Below are 22,629 nucleotides of genomic sequence, written 5' to 3'. Positions count from 1 at the left end.
TTATAAATATAAATATTAGTAAAATATATACATGTGTGTATTTATATACATAATAAAGAATACACAGTAGGCACACATATAGTATGTAAACAAACTTTTATTTTGAATACGATTAATCTCAATTAATCGTTTTGCCGCCCTACACACACACACACACACACACACACTCATAAATATACAGAATTTTGATTGCTTTTGCTGTCATGTAGCACTAATTTAGCACTACGGAAGGTGACAGATTAATATTTCTATTCATTTCTTTGGATGTACAGTGCCTACAACAGAACACAATGCATCCTCTCAGAACAATGGATCTTGCGAGTTCCTGTCACAATAATGAATCAGGTGTGCTCTGAACAATATCTTTCTCTTCCAGTCGCTCCTGGAGCGAGTGCCTGTGTTCGGTGGGAGTTTGTTGCCGGTATGTGCGCGTTTAGTCCCCCTGTCATGCCGTGGGAATATACAGTCAGGTTAATTACCGCTATCAGAGCTGGTGCTACTGTCCTCACTGCTCGAACCCTCTGGGACTGATTATGGCCCCGCTCTGAGCTCCACTACTGCTGCCTGAACGACCCCTTTGCTGTCCTTCAATAAGTGATTCATCAAAGAGAGACAAGCCCACATGGAAAGATGGATCGAGAGAGAGACCTGCGATTTGCTAGAGATTAGAGGAGAGTGACGCGTGTGACACGGACTGAAACACACACTCTTGAGACTGGCACTATAATGTAACTTAAAGCACTTTTTTTAACTCATTTGATTTTCTACTGTCTTCTGTTATGTTTACTTTAAAAAAAAAAAAGAAGAACAAAAAAATGCTGTTTTTTGACTTAACTATTGAATTGCGGACAGTGGTGCACATGTTGAAAATTCGTTTTTTTTTTTTTTTACATCAAATCACTACATAGACTTAACACAAACACCCTATGTTATAGACAAGCCTAATGGAATTAAACCTTGACAAACTTTTAACAAGCACTTTCTATTCTATTTTAATTCTACTTTATCTTTATTTATCTTCTTTTTTTATTTAAAAAAAAATAAAAATAAAAAAATAATTAGAAATAAGGACAGCTGTATATATATATATATATATATATATATATATATACCTTGCTACGTGTACTGCGTTAGGCTAACCTAGACTTGTCATTTGCACTTATATATTGTTGCTCTTTTGTTAGTTTTGACTGCTTTTATTGTCCTCATTTGTAAGTCGCTTTGGATAAAAGCGTCTGCTAAATGACTAAATGTAAATGTAAATGTAATAACCCTTTTTATTTCATGAAATGTGCACATGTTGGAAACTTTTTTTTATAGTAGTGGACAAGCCCAACTGAATTAAACAAAACATCATAATACTCAATGTGACAAACTTGACATACTTAAAACATTTGATAATCGTTTCTAATTTATTTAACATGCACATGTTGGAAATATTTTTTATTTCTCACATCAAATTACCACATAAACTTAACTCAAAGATCCTGTGTAGTGGACAAGCCTAAATTAATTAAATAAATCATCATAATATTCAATGCGTCAAACTTGACAAACTTAAAACTTTTGATATATATTTTTTATTTTGATAAATTTTTATACATCAAATTTCCACCTAAGCAAACACCCTCAACAGTGGACAGGCCTGACTGAATTAAATTATAACATTCAATGTGTCAAACTTGAAAAACATAAAACTTTTCATAACTTTATCTTTAATCTTTATGTAACATATGAGATTACTATGAGATATGATATTAATATGAGATACTGAACAGAAAAATCCACTGTCCAGTTTCAATTAATGCAAGAAAAATGATTCATATAGTTCCAAAATAAATGGATTTACATCACTTACATAATAATTGTTTTAAACACAAATTAAGTTATTAGCAAAATGTTCAAGAATCGTGTGCTTCATTAGCTCATTGCAATCACGTAAACTAAAAGAAAAGAAAATGGAAAAAAATGTTTACATCTAACAATATTTGAAAATTTCCTCAGTAAGTGATAAATGCTAAATAGGTAAAATAATTGCAAAATCAACTTTTTCAGCTAGGCCTATAGTTTCAGTGTGGGATATGTTTAGTCCATTGCATTTTCAATTGCAATAGCTCTATATAAAAACAATAGAAGTTGACAGCTAAGTAAATGTGTCTTTGTATGTGTGCTTCTATCAGTGTGTCATTGTGTGTTGTGTATGTGTTTATAAGTGTGAATTTATGTCACATAAAACTTTTCATAACTTTATCTTTAATCTTTATGTAACATATGAGATTACTATGAGATATGATATTAATATGAGATACTGAACAGAAAAATCCACTGTCCAGTTTCAATTAATGCAAGAAAAATGATTCATATAGTTCCAAAATAAATGGATTTACATCACTTACATAATAATTGTTTTAAACACAAATTAAGTTATTAGCAAAATGTTCAAGAATCGTGTGCTTCATTAGCTCATTGCAATCACGTAAACTAAAAGAAAAGAAAAGGGAAAAAATGTTTACATCTAACAATATTTGAAAATTTCCTCAGTAAGTGATTAATGCTAAATAGGTAAAATAATTGCATAATCAACTTTTTCAGCTAGGCCTATAGTTTCAGTGTGGGATATGTTTAGTCCATTGCATTTTCAATTGCAATAGCTCTATATAAAAACAATAGAAGTTGACAGCTAAGTAAATGTGTCTTTGTATGTGTGCTTCTATCAGTGTGTCATTGTGTGTTGTGTATGTGTTTATAAGTGTGAATTTATGTCAGGTAAAAGTGCACTGACCGCACACTGCCAAAAACACTGAGAGAAAGTGCCATGAATGTCTGACTCATACAGGCGCGCGTGTGTGTGTGTGTGTGTCAGTGTGCCTGGGCTTCCCTCACCTTCAAAACTAATCAAATCTGAACACTTTATTTATACACATACACTCAGAAAGACCTAGTCACTAACATATCTGCTGCAATGAAACTGCTTCCAGTCTGTCTTCAAGCCCCATTTCCATCATCAAATCTCGCTTTTCCAAACTTTATCTCCTTCGACGTGTGTGGCTTGTGTTTCTAGCAGTAATATTCAGCTCCAAACCCAATTACAGCTTGTAAAAACTCACTAAACCAGATAACACACAAGTTTACTTGTATATACAGACTATAAAGCAAATTCTATGACTACAGGCAATCCCAAAGCCAAAGTCTAAAAGAAAACAGTTTGTATTTATGAATCATTTTACCTTTGAGGACGTCCCTTAAGGGAGGTTTCTGTCAAGTTTAGCTAACTTCTGTGGACAGTTTTGTCCCTAAGGTACAGCTAACTAAACCAACATAAACAGAGTCGCTCTGATCTCAGAGTCGAAAACACCTCCACAATTGCATTGAACGCACTCCCTCCATACGTGAAGAACATACAAGTGTTCGCAAAGACAAACACACACACACACACACACACACACACACACACACAGAAAAAGCTCTAGGCAGCTGTGCAGTCTGAACACGCTCCACTTCCATTACGAGCAGAACAGCCATAGTTTACCAATCCCCTTGGCTATAACAAACACATAAACGCACAGCACAATAGAGTATGAGCCTACACACATGCACAAAACACAAACATATGATAATCAACTGAGTGCAGAACAACATAAACCACTAAGTAAGTGCAAACACACAGAATACACAATGAATGAATGCATATGGATACACACACATGATTTTATGCACTAAACAAATACCACCCATGACTATTGCTGAATTTCCCTAAATTTATGGATGGGCCCCTTTACTCCAGGGCCCAATGTGCAATCGAGTGCCCAAACTTAAAAATCCTGTGCCCCCCAAAAAGACAGAAAAAATAAACTGGCCAAGCCGCCAACCCCATCAAGAGCTATTTATCAAAAGAAGAAAGCCTTCCACTTATAATATGGATTCTGAAATGAAATCAACAAGTGTAAACACAAGAAAAGACTATAATCATTTCTAAACAGATAGTTTTAACATTCCGACTCTAAATTGGAGGCAAGCGGCACATCACAACAACGAAACTCAATCTCTTCCATTATAATCAACTTTTATAGATTCATGCATTTGACAGGCACTTTTATCCAAAGTAATTGCATTGCATTCAAAGTTTACATCTTATCGGTTCATGCATTCACTGGGAATGCAAAGCCTATTAGATGTACTACTTAGCTGTGTTAAAAGCAAGTGGCTCCGATTTAAGCTCTACTTCTCAGATTTACATTTACCCAACTTAACTGCATTGCATTCATTGTATGCATCTTATCAGTTTGATCATCTGATTATTGCATGATTATTTAAAAAAATATTGAACTATTTAGTTAACTTTTTTAAAGGGGTCATATGATGTGATTTTGAGTTTTCCTTTGTCTTAGGAGTGTTATAAGCTGTCCGTGCGGAAGCTGCAAAGACTAAAGTCTCAAACCCAAAGAGATATTCTTTATAAAAGTTATGACTCAGTCACACCTTCCTAAAACGCCTCATTTAAACACACCCCCACATATCTACATCACTGTGGAAGATTTGCATAACACCGTCCAAATGTTTACGCAAAGAAAGGCGGCATAACTTTTATTCTCACTGTAGTATTGTTTAGGGCTGGGTAAAAAATATTGATATCTCGATATTAATCGATTCTCATTTTTACGGAGTGATATCGATTCTTAAATACCAAGAATTGATTAGTATAGCCTGTTTTCAGTTAATGGACGGAACGTTGAAGGGGACGGAACGTCCCATCCAATATACCGCAATAAGCACTTTGGTACTTTTAATATGAAACAAAGTCTCAGATTTCAAATTCTGTCCATTGTATTGCAGTATTCAAACAATAAATGCCGTTTTGGTGCTGTTTAATGTGAAGTGACAGATCACTTCACTGTAGCGCCTCAGTTCAACAGACGCAGCAGTGCGAGGCGCACGTGAACTAAGAATCTCCTCCACATTAAAACCAGTTTCAGCACAAAATAAGCATGACTAAACATCCGAAGGTAAGTTAAAAGAAAGAGTATAACTTTACAATCTGTATCCAGTCTCATGTAATCGCTTAATCAGTGTTTCAGCCGCGCAAAGACGTCAATAATGACTTGTAAACAATGTGTCATGTAACGTCACATTTAGAAAAAACATATTCGGTGACCATAAACTCATTAGTCAGAGAGAAAAATAAACTGTAGAGAAGGGCATTTTGCTAAATATATGCACCATATAACATATTCATTATAAATTTTATATGTTTAATTTATGTTTGAATAAATCCATCAAGATTTTATGACAGCCACCATTATATTTATATTAAACAAACAAAAACAAATTGAAGTAGAAATTTTATTATGTAATTGTAACTTTATTATTTTAAAAACTTCATTAAGTGAAATTTTAACAAATCAGTTCATTTTAACCTTCAATATTATAGTAATGTAGTAGGCTACCAACTGACTCTCATGTATATTTTACAGCATTAGCTGAGAGATTGTTTTTTCTTTGAGAAAATTTGGTATGTACTGTACCTGATATATATCTAAAATAATCGATATTGAATCGAATCGAATCGAAAGCTAGTGAAAATTTGTGTCAAAACCCAGCCCTAGTATTGTTGCCGCCACCGCCATGTCGTGGAGACGTGGTGCGTTTCCAAATATGGTAAGGGGGATAACATTTCCGTCACACGCTTGAGGTATTCGGCCAATCACAATGTACTGGATAATTGGCCAATCAGAGCACACCTCGCTTTTCAGAACGATGAGCTTTGTAAAAATGGACGCATTTCAGAAAGGCAGGACTGAGAGAGGCAACAAAAATGTATGGTATGTGGAAAATAATGTGTTTTTTGAACCTTAAACCGTGTAAACAGCATTGCATTACACCAAATACACAAAATAATGTTATTCTTTTTCACCCAGAGGCAACAAAAATGTATGGTATGTGGAAAATAATGTGTTTTTTTAACCTTAAACCGTGTAAACAGCATTGCATTACACCAAATACACAAAATAATGTTATTCTTTTTCACCCAAAAAAATTATATATAATTCTAAATATTGAACTATTTAGTTTACTTTTTTTAAGAATATTGAAAACTAATTTATTATATGCAACAAACTTTAATTTTTCAAGAAATTTGCTGCCTCCCTACAGTATGGCCCATACATTTTCACCAAAAAATCATTTATAATCAACAAATTTGTGCAAAAAGCAAGCGGATCCAATTCATGCTCTAGCTACTTTTAGATTTATATTAACGTATTTTTACGCATTGCATTCAAGTCATACATCTTATCAGTTCATTCCCTGGGAATCGAACCTATGACCTTGTTTATGACTATGAACCTGTGAGGCAAATCTACATACAAATAATTTGAAACACATCAAACCTATACACTTTACATTTTATGTAAACGGCCTCAAAATTAAGCTAGCACAATGCTGACCAATTTTACATTTAAGTTGAAATTTAAAAAAAACAAAAACATTAAATGTCTTTGGCATAATAAAAGTAATTGTAAATGGCATTTACATTTATGTTTAAGTAACTTACCTAATGAGATCATGATGAAATAATTTAGCAAACCCGAAAGTTTACTGGATTATTTTCAAAAAATTAGTTGAACATTTTCCATATGAATATTAAAAACAAATGTATAATTTGTTATGAACTTAAATTTTTCAATGTGATTTTGAAAAAAAAATTGCTGCCTCCTTACAATATGGGCCAGAAATCTTCCACAAAAAATCTCAACATGACAACCTCTGTTGTCCACCACTATCAGTGTCGCTAGTACAACCACGTTTTACTAAATAATACTAGAATGATTAACTGTCATATACATAACTATGCTGATCATAAAATGAACAAACAAAAACAAATTGAAGTAGAAATTTTATTATGTAATTGTAACTTTATTATTTTAAAAACTTCATTAAGTGAAATTTTAACAAATCAGTTCATTTTAACCTTCAATATTATAGTAATGTAGTAGGCTACCAACTGACTCTCATGTATATTTTACAGCATTAGTTGAGAGATTGTTTTTTCTTTGAGAAAATTTGGTATGTACTGTACCTGATATATATCTAAAATAATCGATATTGAATCGAATCGAATCGAAAGCTAGTGAAAATTTGTGTCAAAACCCAGCCCTAGTATTGTTGCCGCCACCGCCATGTCGTGGAGACGTGGTGCGTTTCCAAATATGGTAAGGGGGATAACATTTCCGTCACACGCTTGAGGTATTCGGCCAATCACAATGTACTGGATAATTGGCCAATCAGAGCACACCTCGCTTTTCAGAACGATGAGCTTTGTAAAAATGGACGCATTTCAGAAAGGCAGGACTGAGAGAGGCAACAAAAATGTATGGTATGTGGAAAATAATGTGTTTTTTTAACCTTAAACCGTGTAAACAGCATTGCATTACACCAAATACACAAAATAATGTTATTCTTTTTCACCCAAAAAAATTATATATAATTCTAAATATTGAACTATTTAGTTTACTTTTTTTAAGAATATTGAAAACTAATTTATTATATGCAACAAACTTTAATTTTTCAAGAAATTTGCTGCCTCCCTACAGTATGGCCCATACATTTTCACCAAAAAATCATTTATAATCAACAAATTTGTGCAAAAAGCAAGCGGATCCAATTCATGCTCTAGCTACTTTTAGATTTATATTAACGTATTTTTACGCATTGCATTCAAGTCATACATCTTATCAGTTCATTCCCTGGGAATCGAACCTATGACCTTGTTTATGACTATGAACCTGTGAGGCAAATCTACATACAAATAATTTGAAACACATCAAACCTATACACTTTACATTTTATGTAAACGGCCTCAAAATTAAGCTAGCACAATGCTGACCAATTTTACATTTAAGTTGAAATAAAAAAATAAAAAAAAACATTAAATGTCTTTGGCATAATAAAAGTAATTGTAAATGGCATTTACATTTATGTTTAAGTAACTTACCTAATGAGATCATGATGAAATAATTTAGCAAACCCGAAAGTTTACTGGATTATTTTCAAAAAATTAGTTGAACATTTTCCATATGAATATTAAAAACAAATGTATAATTTGTTATGAACTTAAATTTTTCAATGTGATTTTGAAAAAAAAATTGCTGCCTCCTTACAATATGGGCCAGAAATCTTCCACAAAAAATCTCAACATGACAACCTCTGTTGTCCACCACTATCAGTGTCGCTAGTACAACCACGTTTTACTAAATAATACTAGAATGATTAACTGTCATATACATAACTATGCTGATCATAAAATGGTATTACCACAGTAAGGGAAAAAGCAACAAAACTCCTTTATCGAAGACAAAACTCCTTTATCAATTATGAATCACACACTCACATTCAAACGAACATTGACCAACAGAGCAACAATAAACTACTATCGCAAATGCACAAACACACAGGCAGGTGTTTGTCTTAGAAAGGTTGCATGCCGATCAATGCGCTTTTGATTTGTGCTCATCCACATGGGGACGACAGTGACGTAAGCGGCAACTTTAGCGAGTTTACGGGTAAATTACCTCTGCGAACGACATCTTGTCAAACGGAGCTCTAACAAGCTATCGACCCGCCACTGCCGCGTCCTAAACGAGCTGCTACCCTGCTTCCGGTAACATCAAGCCAATGAAAAACAGAATTTATCTCAACTGATGTAATGAATCGGAGCCTAAGAAAAACACATCAGGGACAAACAATGGAGGAGGGTGGGAGATATCAACGAGCGGAGAGACGAATGTGTGTGAGCGGACATGGGTGGGTGGTCCATTTCAAGTTTCTAATCACTTAGAAATGAGTTTTTCTGCACTGTAAGCAAGTTAACGCACTTTGTAGCATCAGGTTTTCAGTCCGTGAACGGACACGTAATTGCTACTTTACATATCTCTTTACGTAAAATGACGTTAAAAACAGAAGCACTTTATGGATTTCTGATCACATGACTTCGTGATGAGAAAATAAGGTTTTATTTATACTAGCAATTACAATTTGTTTCGCAAATTTGAGGAAACTATAGCCACACTAGGGACAAGATGAGTGAAAATGAGTGAATTCAGACAGTTGTCGAACTACAATTGCACACTGTGTATGTATAGCCTATGATACAAACAGTGTTATAAATGACAAAAAAACTACTTAAATTCAACACAAATGTTACCTGGATTTCAAACAACATACAAATGCAGCTTAGATCAGGTTTGGTAACATGCCTTGTTTTACTGTTCAGAATACAAATTTGTAAAGGTACAAGTCAAAATCTGCAAAAAAAGGGTAATCATTTTCAAAAGAATCTGCATATCCATGGGTTTAAATAAAAGATTTTTGTTGTAAGAGACAATAAAAACAACTTTGCTCTTCAAAGCCAATCCATTTCAAAGCCAACTGTGTAAACTTAATTTTCAAAAGTCAATGAATTTGTGACTGAATTTTGTGGCTTCAACATGTTGTCTGTCAAGAACGATAACATATCTAACACAAAATGCACATCAGTATAAATTCTTCAGTGGAATTTGTTATTTTCCAATACAAGATGCTAAATTTTTACACGATTTGCTACAGTTAATTAGCCCTTACCAGATTTTAAGCCATGATTATAAAAGACGCACCAAAAAATCTTTTAAAAAAAACAAAAACGATTCTTTAAGTTTTCACAGAACACATGGTTATCGCTTTCGGGTAGCTTTAAGTATTTAACGTTACGCGTTTTCATGTAAACGCTGACCCGGCCCAGGATAAAGTTTCATATGTTACATGGAGAAGTCGTGGCCTAATGGTTAGAGAGTCGGACTCATAACCCAAAGGTTGTGGGTTCGAGTCTCGTTCCGGCAGGGATTGTAGGTCTGGGGAGTGAATGTACAGCGCTCTCTCCCACCTTCAATACCACGACTGAGCTGCCCTTGAGCTCCCATATGCCCCCTGGGCGCCGCAGCATAAATGGCTGCCCACTGCTCCGGGTGTGTGTGTGTGTTCACTGCTGTGTGTGTGCACTTTGGATGGGTAAATGCAGAGCACTAATTCCAAGTATGAGTCACCATACTTGGCCACATGTCACGTCACTTAGTTGTAATCGTACACCTATCCGATGACCTTTGACATCTCTCTAAAACCTTTCCACTCCTTCAAAAACAACGAAGGTCATTGCTTTTACTAGTCAACATGAAACGAAGTTCACAAAACCACACACACTGTGGTCACACACTTCCTAGTGAAACAAGATTATTAAAAAGAAAATAAATTTAGTGAGAGACTTTATTTAATCTGATTGGATGGTGAATAACATTAAATGACACGTGATTGGAGGAGAGGGCTTAAATATAAGAGGGCTTGATGACATCAGCTGAACAGGAAAGTTATTTGAAGTAGTGTTGTATTACATTTTGAAAGAAAACAAATAGTGTAAGTTCTGATTTCATGATGACTTTAACCACGTTTCACAAGCTAAAGCAAAATCAATCAAAAAATGGTTATTTTGTGATTTTGCACAATCAACAAATTACTCTGATACTAAGATAACCACCAGTCCGCTGAGGGACAGAATAAGTTTCTTTAAAAGACAAGCCAATAAGTTTCCTATCCGAGTTGCTTCTTCAGAAGAACGCTGTGATTAGGTTAGCTGCTATTAAAGTGAGCCGTGATTGGCTGGTTTAATGATCAAGTGGCTTTTGATTGTCAGGAAGAGAAGAGTTTTTCTCAGACTGTTAACACAGAGGATGTTTTAGTGTGTGTGTGTGTGTATGTGTGGTTGGCACTGATGGTGGCATCCTGGATCGATACACATCAGGCTCACCGGCGAGACAGACAAGGGCGTCACCGAATCGACAAGCATGTGCTCAGAGCGCATCATTCACCAGCCTCCGCACACACACACGGATCACGTTATACACAAACACAAAACACTCATGCACACATGAAGTTATTATGGTTTACTCGTGCAATAATGTACTACTCAATTAATGTGGTCAACTTATATAGGAATATAGTTATGTAGGTCATTCCTAAATTTGAGTAGGAAAAAAAATTCACTCAAAAATTGCCAAATTTCACAAATAATTACCAAGACACTGCAATTGAATTAAACATGAAATTTTAAACTAAATAGTATTTCCTCGTAAAACGTACTCCAGAAATCTTGGAAAAGCAATTATATCGTGTTCATCTCATGGTGTGTGTAGTTCAGAGACGTATTCTTAGCCTTAAAATCACATGCTCAGATTTCAACCAGTCGACCATACTGGACCAAACCCTGCATTTCGCTCGCTTTCTCGTTCTCTCTCCTGGTCTACCGAGCTGGATCAAACCCAATGTACTCGTTGCGACGGTAGTGACGTCATGGCTGTCGCCGGCCAAACAAGTTGGTGTTTTTTCAATGTAGGCTTCAGACACGGGTCACGACGAGGCGTTCCCCATAGCGACCCCTAGAGGACGCAGTGTCTCGTTCCCCTCAGGGAACCATGGTTACATAAGTAACCCGAGACGTTTCTGTGTTTCAGAAAAATAAAAATAAAAATAAAATTTTTAGCGCCTCATACTTGAGCAACTTTATTATGACTGGTTTATAATTTATCATCCAAGAATAGGACACTCTAAACAGCCAGAAAGGTTCAATGACCCATTTAATTACATTTAAAATTTATTTTTGTCTGAACGAAAACTTTTGGTCTTGGTGTTTCGTTAAAAAAAATAATTTCAGTGCCTCATTCCCCAAGATTTTTATGACAACTGGTTTAATTTATCAGCCAAAAGCATAACAACCAGAACAGCATAAAGAGTTAAATGACTCAAATTTAATTACAGAAACTTTATTTTTAGTTTTCAGCTAAATGAAAACTTTCAGTTTATGTTTCAGTAAAAAATAACTTTGATGCGCTAAATTCCTGAAAACTTTACTTCAAATGGTTCAATTTATCAACCAAGAACATTACACCCTGAACAGCATAAAGAGTTTAACCAGTTCGTTAACCAAATTTAAATTGCAAAAACGTTTGGTTTTCGGCTACATAAAAATTCCCTTTTTCAATGTTTTTGTTGACATGTATTATGTGTTAATACCAAAGTGTTTTAAAAGTTCCATTTAAATAATAGCATATGAAAATAGTAGGCCTAATCATTTAGTACCGTGCCACGGTCTCTTAAGCAAGCTATGAAATGCATTTATAATACCAAAAAATGCTACCCAAGTAGGCAGCTCACTAGGGTTTTGAGACACAGCACCAGAGACTCTTGTGTTTGACTGTCTTAGACATTTGTTTATAAGTGCGGCCCCCGTCCTGCTGACCGCACACAGAAAGAAGCTTTCAGAAAGAGCCCACTCTAATTACTCCGTCTTTCAGTCCTCTATGAAAAATGACAAACTAGAAGGGCAAGACAAAACAAATTAAGACTGAAAAACAAGGAAAACATTGGAGAGAGGGGCCGCGGGGTGCAGGACGGGATCTGAGGGGGTCTCTACAGTTGACACAGCACTGAAGAGCATTCCAGCGCAAGCGGAGAACAAAAGCACGCACACACACACACACACAGCGCACACAAACAATGGCATGGACGCTGGGAGACGCAACAACGGCACATCAGGACTCCCTACCCCCTCATACATGCGGAGCGGGCCGCTGATTTTAATGTGAAGCGTCCACTGAGTCCTGGCATTTGGCAAAGACAGATGCTGAGAATGGGCTCGCACACACAAGCTGGGCTGCGCTGGGAACAGACGGGGGAAGGGTCGCCCCACACGGGGACACATCCCTCCGTTTCTAAGGGAGAACGTCGGCATTGATCAGCGACGTGGAGGTCATTCTACCCGCATACACACACACACACAAACTGATGCATGCATTAAAGGACAAACGGCACTGAACAGGTGGACCAGTAAAAAAAATGTTTTCCAGAAAGCATATCATGTATCCGAACAGACAGCTGTTTGGAACATGGACAAAAGTGTGTGTGTCGCTCCACACAGACTAAATAGCTCCTCTTTCACTCACTCGGTTCTTAGACGCACTTTGAGCATAATCTTAATATGTGTTTCCACTGTGGTTTGATGTTTTATAGTTTGTGCATTAGCAAAGCATAAACGCATTGCTTTGCTGCGCTGTCCAATGGTGATTCAATTGTGAAAGGGAAACAAATGCATTAACAAACATAAGGTTGAGTCATATTATCTAGTGCTAGATTGATACATCAGCCATTTTGAGATTAGCATTGCTGAAAATAATAACAATAATAATTAATTTACTCTCAAAATGTCATTCCAAACTCCAGTGGAAAACAAAAGAAGATATTTCAAGCTGCTCTTTTCCATGCAATAAAAAAAGTGAATGGTGACCAAACTCGGTCTAGCTCTAAAACGCACAATAAAGGCGTTATAAAAGCAGTCCATACAACTTGTGCGCTATATAGTCTACAGAAATCATATGTTAGCAACATATATGTGAGGAACAGACAGTGAAAAACTCAAGACATGCCATGGTCACCATTCACTTTCATTGTATAGAGAAGAGCAGCACAGACTTTCTGCTAAATATCTTCTTTTGCCTTTCACAGAAGAAAAGAAAGTCATAGAGGTTTGGAATGATATGAAGATGATAAAATGATGACAAAGTATTCATTTTTGGATGAAACATTCCTTTTAATGCCAAATATTATAGTAAATTTAGTTAAATAAATGTTTCAATTTATATTTCAGCACGGTTGTGGATCTCAATTATTATTTTTAAATGGTATTATGTAAATGTCTACATTATATTGACCAATGTGGTCTCTAGATATCAGTATTGGCCATATAAAAAAAATAACACTAATAATGCATTTAAACAATATTGGACCTCATTGACTTCCATTGCATGGATGCTGAGACATTTTTTTTCAAAATAACTCCTTTTGTGTTCTACATAAGAAAGAAAGTCATACGGTATTGGAACAACATGACGGTGAATTTTCATTTTTGGGTTGAGCGGACCTTTAATTTCAAAAGTGGATCACAATATCTCTTCACAAACCAAATTACCAATCAAAGATTTCTCATAAATACACACCGCCTGACCCTGCCTGGCTTTGTCCCAAAACTCAACCCGAGGATGCAAGCAGCGCAAAAGCATATCAAAACTAATCTAATGCTGGGAATAAGTGAGTCATCTATAAAAGTGAGAGTTGGTGGAAAAACAAACCAGAGGTAGTTCACAATTTCCTTTACATTTCTAATGAAAGAGTTTCTGTTTTTAGCAATCACAGTGAATTGGCATGCACTTTTTTCTATATGCAAGCATGCATATGATTATGTATGCAAGTATGCACATATCTGTGTCTAGCTGACCCTATATCGCTCTGTATTCGCCTAACGCAGGGCAGTGTCGCATTTCAGAGAGTGTGTGTCTCCCATTGATGTGCGGAGCACGCCAACATCATCCGAGTGCAGAGCGGTGTGAAGCCAATCTTATGAGGATGGAGAGAAAAAAGTGAATTCAGCACATTAATACGTGCAGCACACACACACACACTCTCTCTCTCTCTCCAGTGGAGGATCTGAAGTGTGCAGTTTGTGTGTATGTGCTCCGTGGGTTTTAATTAAAAGATGCACGGGGCCCCTTGAGAATTCATACACACACATGCACCGGGGGCCGCCTGTAAATTTACAGCACTTTCATGGATGCTCGGGACCCTGTGAGCTCTCCACCTTGTCATTGCACCACGCATGCATTAACATCCACCACACCTCCGACAACTTTCTCTGCCCTCTGCATGTCCACAAGTCCTCTATGTACAGATATTCCCCCATGACAACTTAAATCAGGCTACTTCTCCTGAATGCACTCACAACATCAATGCACAACCACAATTTACCCGTAAGATCCACTGCAAAAGGTCTACCCAAACCCCAAAAGCGTAACACAGCCAACGCAACGCATGCCTTTACTGCGGAATAAACCTGCTTCAGTACTTGCCCCCCTTCATTCTGTCTGCCCCCATCCGCTGCCCAGCCAACTTTCACTCCCAAACGCAGTTAGTTGATCAATAAGCACATTGCATATGACTTCATTTCGCATACCTATCCTCGTGAGTAATAAATCCGCTCGGTGAGTGACAGGCGCCGGCGCGCTACTTTGCCGTATCCATGAGAAGTTCCGTATCCGACCGCGCATCGGTAGAGCGACCGTCTCGCCGAAGCTCCTGCAACAGCAATGTGCTCCTGCGTTCACACACGCGCGTTCTTACACACAAACACACACACATACACACGCTCGCTCGGCGTGGGACCGGAGAAGCGCGCGCACGGAAGGGGGGAAGAGCGACTCCTGCGGGTGCGAGCATAGCGCAGCCTACCGGACGAGAACACACACACACACACACACACACACACACACGGACGGATGGACGGTTTGGCATCATTTATCATTTGCATGTATTGTATCAGTAATTTCTTTAATAAGTATTTATTATTTAAAGATTACATTATGCAATTATAAGTTAAAATATATTTAAATTATAAATATGTAATTGCATACTTCATTTTCACTTCATATATATATATGAAGAGTTAATTTGCAAAAGCAGATAACTCATAGATACAGATAACATATAACAATTTTCACTTTTTATTTTATTGTGTGTTCTTGTCTTTTTTATGTGTCCAAGTTTAATGTTTTTGTTCATGTTAATTTTTTTTTTTTTTTAATGGTTCTAATTTTAGTTACCCCGACTCAAGCTACCCACTGTTTATGTTTTGTCTGTTTGCAGGCAATTTAGTTTTAACACTCTATTAATAAGACTGAATTGTGCTGTACTGCACTGTATTTGAGAACAGCTGGACGTTGCGGTAGCAGTGATAAATGGGTCAGCGCTGCATAAGTGCGCTGGTCCACTCGTCCTGAAGCTCGGGCGCGTCCAGCTGAGAGTCAGAGTGATGATCACGGGCGGCTACGGGGCCTTTTAGAAATGAACTGCCGTGTAATTAATGTAGCCATGATATAATGCACAAATCGATTTCCATTGTGCACCCCTGACTGCACGGGGACAGGAGGGGCTGATTTTTCTGTCCCGCTGGTGTGCTGTTAGGTGGATATCCACTTGTCACGCAGAGCTGACATCAAACGCACGAGGTGAGTGGGTGAGGGTCAGGTTTGCTATATTTGATGAGACCAAATGAGAGTGGCTGAAATAGCCTTCTTTGTATAGCTCTCATGATGGAAACAGCTTCATAAAGGAATTAAATAATATCTTAATTAAAATCTAACAATGCCAAAAGGTTTCTTTAAGGTGTCGGCGTAAGGTTAGGATGTTCTAATTATAATTAGCCTAATTTAAAAACAATACAACCCGCAATAATGCACAGAAATAAACGTGTGTGTGTTGGAGAAATTAGGTGTAAAGTGGCATAAACGGACAGCTTTGGATTAGACTGCATTTATTTGATGGAAAAAATACAGTATTATTGTAAAATGATTTAAAATGTAATTTAAACTGTATTTTATTCCTGAGATGCAAAGCTGAATTTCCAGCATCATTACTGCAGTCTTCAGTGTCACACGATCTTTCAGAAATCATTCTGATAAGCTGATTTGCTGCTCAAGAAATATTTATTATTATTATTATTACTATTATTATTAATGTTAAAAACAGTTGTGCTGCTTCATATTTTATATAGAATATTTTTAATCAGGTTGTATTTTATATTTTCAATTTGTATTAAAATAATTGTATTGCTTTCTTTGTAGTTTTTGTTGTTTTATACTTGTCTATATAGTTTTGACACATTTTTATAACAGTTTTTGTTTTAGTTATTTTAGTAGCCTACATCAAGTTAAACTAAAATGAGAAATGTTGACAACTAAATTAATGAAAATGTATTATTATTAATGTTAAAAACAGTTGTGCTGCTTCATATTTTATATATAATATTTTTAATCAGGTTGTATTTTATATTTTCAATTTTTATTAAAATAATTGTATTGCTTTCTTTGTAGTTTTTGTTGTTTTATACTTGTCTATATAGTTTTGACACATTTTTATAACAGTTTTTGTTTTAGTTATTTTAGTAGCCTACATCAAGTTAAACTAAAATGAGAAATGTTGACAGCTAAATTAATGAAAATGTTTTTTAATGGTTTTAATTTTAACATGATATATACAATGCCAAACAGTTTCTTTAAGGTGTGGGTGTAATGTTAAGATGTACTAATTATTATTAGCCTATAATTTAAAAACAATATAAGCCAATAAAGTCATTATAATGCAGAGACATAAAAAGTGTGTTAGAGAAAACAGGTGCAAAGTGGCATAGATTGAAAGAGACAGCTTTGCTTTTTGCACCTTCAGATTAGTGTGTGTGTGTGTGTGTTTGCTCATGGCTGAAGGACAAAGGGTGTGATGTAGAGGTCAGAGTCACCGGCCTACATGATGTTTATTACCACAAGATCTACGATTCCCCACCAACAGGCAGATCTATTTAATGGACGCAGAGCATCAATTACATGCAAACACACACAGAAAGTTCAGAAGTGTAGGCGTTGGCAGAGCAAAAGGAATAACAATCATTTTAGTGAAGTGCACTTTTTTATGATGGCAACCAGGCATATTGTTTTCCCAGCTATTTTACATGGCTGAAGGACAAAGGGTGTGATGTAGAGGTCAGAGTCACCGGCCTACATGATGTTTATTACCACAAGATCTACGATTCCCCACCAACAGGCAGATGAACATCTATTTAATGGACGCAGAGCATCAATTACATGCAAACACACACAGAAAGTTCAGAAGTGTAGGCGTTGACAGAGCAAAAGGAATAACAATCATTTTAGTGAAGTGCACTTTTTTATGATGGTAACCAGGCATATTGTTTTCCCAGCTATTTTATGTTTATTATTGATTTTTTTTCTTCCATTTATGAAGGCTGTTGTTTTTATTATTAAGACATCTGTCTCATGTATGCAGCGGCACGCGGCAAGCGCTGATGAACTCCTGATGTTAACACCATTCTGGAGCCGCTCTGGATTTGACTGGCTGCCAATCTCTAGTGTACATACAGGCCTCAGAGGCACATACAACTACTGAAGCTCAGAGCCGGTGACTCGAGGCTTCATACCACAATTACATCAGTGGTGAGGACAGAGATCACAGAGACATTCTGGTGAAAGGTTGACTGTTTTATTCTGCTGAGTGAAGCTTGTTTCCTTTGGTTTAGTTTATGGTTAGTATAGAGGATTTGAGGGTTGAGGTTTGGGTTATGGCTGCAGGTTTGTATATATATATTTCTTTCTTTTCAAGGCCGCATTTATTTGATGAAAAAACAGTAAAAACAGCAATATTGTAAAATAACTGTTTTCTATTGTAATACATTTTAAAATAATTTAATCCTGTGATCAAAGTTGAATTTTCAGCATCGTAACTCCAGTCTTCAGTGTCACATGATTCTTCAAAAAGCATTGTATTATGCTGCTCAAAAAAAAAAAAAAAAAACTTCAACAGCTATGCTGCTTCATATTTTGTGGAAACAGATGAATACAAAGTTCAAAACACCAGCTTTTTATTTAAAATAGTAATTTATAACATTAAAAATGTCTTTTACTGACACTTTTGGTTAATGTAATTATTATATATAAGCAGAATGTGCTTTTATTTTTCGATTTTCTTTTTAAATTTTGATAAAGTAATTTTTTGTGTGCTTTTGTCACCTTTAGCTTTTGTAGTTTTTATATAGTTTTAATTCATTTTAATTAATTATGCATATTATTGTATGTATATACTGTATATATATATATATATATATATATATATATATTTTTTTTTTTTTTATTATTATTATTGCAGCTAAAAATATTTACTGATATTTTTGAATACTTATATATCAACATATATCTATTAATTAGAGTTAGTGTCAAAACTAATTATAATTATAGTGATAATCGGTAGTATTTAAAGAAATATGTATTTCCCTTCTGTGAACACTCAAAAAATTAGCATAATTAACATCTATTTTTAAAAACTGAACCAACTATACAAACTGATTCACAAAACCAATCATTTGAACCAAATGACTCACTGAATTCCAAAATTCGGCCTTTCCAATGCAACTAGAGAATCATTAGTAAATTAGTTACACCAAGTCATGGCTTTCATTCCCGGCAAATGCATGAACTTAAAACATTGAAAGCAATGCAAGTCAGTTTGGATAAAAGTGTCAGTCAAACCCAAAAATATAAAATTCCTGTCTCATCTCACTTGTATGTAGAGATTCGTCCTGCTACACTGCTACTAAAAATGCCTTATACTGGTAAAGCTGGACTGTTTGGAAAACAGACACATATTGAGAGTTTAAGCGTGACTGAATGAGAATGTTTGTGACATTTTCTCATTTAAGCTATGAAACTCAAGCCCCATTGACCAATCACAGCTTACGTAACAGACACTAATGGTCCAATGAGACGAGCCGAGTCGAACCCTGGTGCTAAATGACATAATTGCGTTTGTGGAGAATGATAGTTATTTTCAGTTACTCATGCAGAACCGTCAATGACCCTCTAGACAGCAGTTAAACCGAGATCTAGAGAACCCTAGACACATAGTATGGCTCTTTAAACTGCCTCTTTTACATTTATTCAGTGTGCATGTGTGAGCGTGTCTGCAATGTCACACACGTGGCCTATGCATGTTAGAGAACCTGGATTATGGTGATTGAGTTAGTGTTTAGTGCTTTGGGACCCTCATTAGCTAGAATTCTTGATTGAAGAGAACAAAGAGTGGATGGATGTTAGCTAAAAAGTATAAGATGAAGCAGGGCTTAGAAATGAACTGCTAATTTTTACTAGTTGACTGGTCATCCAGAAAAGTAGTTGACGGGGATAAATGACTGGCTTATGTAAAATACATATATGTGGCAGAACTGGTGAAACCCCTAGTTCATTAATAAGTAAATATAAAACTATAATTTGCAAAATGTGTGTACAAAGACTTTTGGATTACTTTTCTTTCATTCTAGAGATGACACAAATGCAAAAAAAAAAAGGCTTTATGATTTAGAATTGGAAAAGAGTTGCTATTTTTGAAATGGTTGTTTATACAAATACAAAAAATTTAAGATTTATAAAATACTACAGGCAAAACTCATAATGTGCATTCCTAACAAGTCACCATATGAACAACCATTCAGTAACTAAACTGAACTAAACTACATTAAAAACGTATAGTTGCAAGATGTATGTGTTTGATTTACGAAAAGAACCGACTCAGAGTCATTCATTCAGAAGTCAAACTACATAGTATTTAGTGCATAAATACATGTGTATAGTGTGTCATTTGGGACACAGCTACTGATTGCGCTGTTTGTTTTTGACTCGCTCAAAAGAAACGACTCATAAGAGTCATTCTTTTTAGAATCGAATGTCATTTGCGCTGTATGTTTTTTGAATCACTGCAAATAATCGGCTCATAAGAGTCATTCGTTTTAGAATTGAACGTCATTTGTGTTTTTGAATCACTACAAAGAACCGGCTCATAAGAGTCATTCTTTTTAGAATCGAACGTCATTTGCGTTTTTGAATCACTACAAAGAACCGGCTCATAAGAGTCATTCGTTTTAGAATCGAACGCCATTTGCGTTTTTGAATCACTACAAAGAACCGGCTCATAAGAGTCATTCGTTTTAGAATCGAACGCCATTTGCGTTTTTGAATCACTACAAAGAACCGGCTCATAAGAGTCATTCTTTTTAGAATCGAACGTCATTTGCGCTGTATGTTTTTGAATCACGGCAAATAATTGGCTCATAAGAGTCATTCTTTTTAGAATCGAACGTCATTTGCGCTGTATGTTTTTGAATCACTGCAAATAATCGGCTCATAAGAGTCATTCGTTTTAGAATCAAACGTCATTAGTGTTTTTGAATCACTACAAAGAACCGGCTCATAAGAGTCATTCTTTTTAGAATTGAACGTCATTTGCGCTGTAGGTTTTTGAATCACTGCAAATAATCGGCTCATAAGAGTCATTCGTTTTAGAATCGAACGTCATTTGCGTTTTTGAATCACTACAAAGAACCGGCTCATAAGAGTCATTCTTTTTAGAATTGAACGTCATTTGCGCTGTAGGTTTTTGAATCACTGCAAATAATCGGCTCATAAGAGTCATTCTTTTTTAATCGAATGTCATTTGTGCTGTATGTTTTTGAATCACTGCAAATAATCGGCTCATAAGAGTCATTCTTTTTAGAATTGAATGTCATTTGCGCTGTATGTTTTTGAATCATTGCAAATAATCGGCTCATAAGAGTCATTCTTTTTAGAATCGAATGTCATTTGCGCTGTATGTTTTTTGAATCACTGCAAATAATCGGCTCATAAGAGTCATTCGTTTTAGAATCGAACGACATTTGCGTTTTTTGAATCATTACAAAGAACCGGCTCATAAGAGTCTTTTTTTTAATCGAATGTCATTTGCGATGTCTGTTTTTGAATCACTGCAACGAATCGGCTCATAAGAGTCATTCGTTTCAGAATCGAACGTAATTTGCATTTTTGAATCACTACAAAGAACCGGCTCATAAGAGTCATTCTTTTTAGAATTGAACGTCATTTGCGCTGTAGGTTTTTGAATCACTGCAAATAATCGGCTCATAAGAGTCATTCGTTTTAGAATCGAACGACATTTGCGTTTTTTGAATCATTACAAAGAACCGGCTCATAAGAGTCTTTTTTTTTAATCGAATGTCATTTGCGATGTCTGTTTTTGAATCACTGCAACGAATCGGCTCATAAGAGTCATTCGTTTCAGAATCGAACGTAATTTGCATTTTTGAATCACTACAAAGAACCGGCTCATAAGAGTCATTCTTTTTATAATCGAATGTCATTTGCTCTGTATGTTTTTGAATCACTGCAAAGAATCGGCTCATAAGAGTCATTGGTTGAACTGAATGCAGTGCAAGGTTTCCAGCCTTTCTCAAAACTCATCACCACCATTTTAGTGAAAACACATTTGTTCTCTAAGCTACCATTTTACTCATTGTCAGTGGGCCTTCTTATCAATTTCATTCCATTAATTACCATATCTAGCGGTATGCTATAAAATAAGGATAAGCATGAACAGTGACAAAAAGCCTTTGCTTATTTGGAGACACAGCAGACAAACGCACACTAATGACTATATTGAGCTAATGATGAATTTTAATGCATGAGTCATGTGTTGATTCTGTAGCTGGCCTGACAGATTTGGTGAGTTCATTTAGAGAAGGATTAATCACTCTGAATTAAATGTTTGAGCTTGTAAGCCTTTTGAACAATTCATAAGTTATTTCGTGAGTCAGACTACTGCCTGAGGTGGTGATGGGAGAAACTTTCGATACTTGGAATCATTTGAACCAGTTACTTGATTCAATGGTTTCAAAGCACTCGAAACTCCATAACCGGAGAGCATCTACTGGTTAAAGCTGTGAAATTCAATGACAACACAGCCTAAATAGGGCGCTTCTCAATAGAGGGTACGCACTGACGTCACTTTCCAGTCGGACTGAGTGGTAAAAGAGCCTGCTCTTAACAGCGCAAATGCGAGTAAAACAAACAATTATCAGTTCAAACTAAAGGTTGTTGGACTCGATATAGTGTTGCT

General features: G+C 35.8%; 1 protein-coding gene across 1 annotated transcript in view; it reads right to left on the bottom strand.

The window, feature by feature from the left end:
- The window catches only part of LOC107585783 (protocadherin Fat 3-like), a 165,193-nt gene extending 149,990 nt beyond the window's left edge, over window positions 1–15,203 (bottom strand). The window contains exon 1 of the mRNA XM_016272930.1: window positions 15,080–15,203. The gene's annotated coding sequence lies outside the window, so the exon portion shown is untranslated. The remainder of the gene's footprint in view (window positions 1–15,079) is intronic.
- Between the last annotated feature and the right edge of the window lie 7,426 nt (window positions 15,204–22,629).

The sequence above is a fragment of the Sinocyclocheilus grahami genome, unplaced genomic scaffold (genome assembly GCF_001515645.1).
Source record: "Sinocyclocheilus grahami isolate Dianchi unplaced genomic scaffold, SAMN03320097.WGS_v1.1 scaffold74.1, whole genome shotgun sequence".
Classification (NCBI taxonomy): Eukaryota; Metazoa; Chordata; class Actinopteri; order Cypriniformes; family Cyprinidae; genus Sinocyclocheilus; species Sinocyclocheilus grahami.
This window is presented reverse-complemented; position numbering and strand designations above follow the sequence as displayed.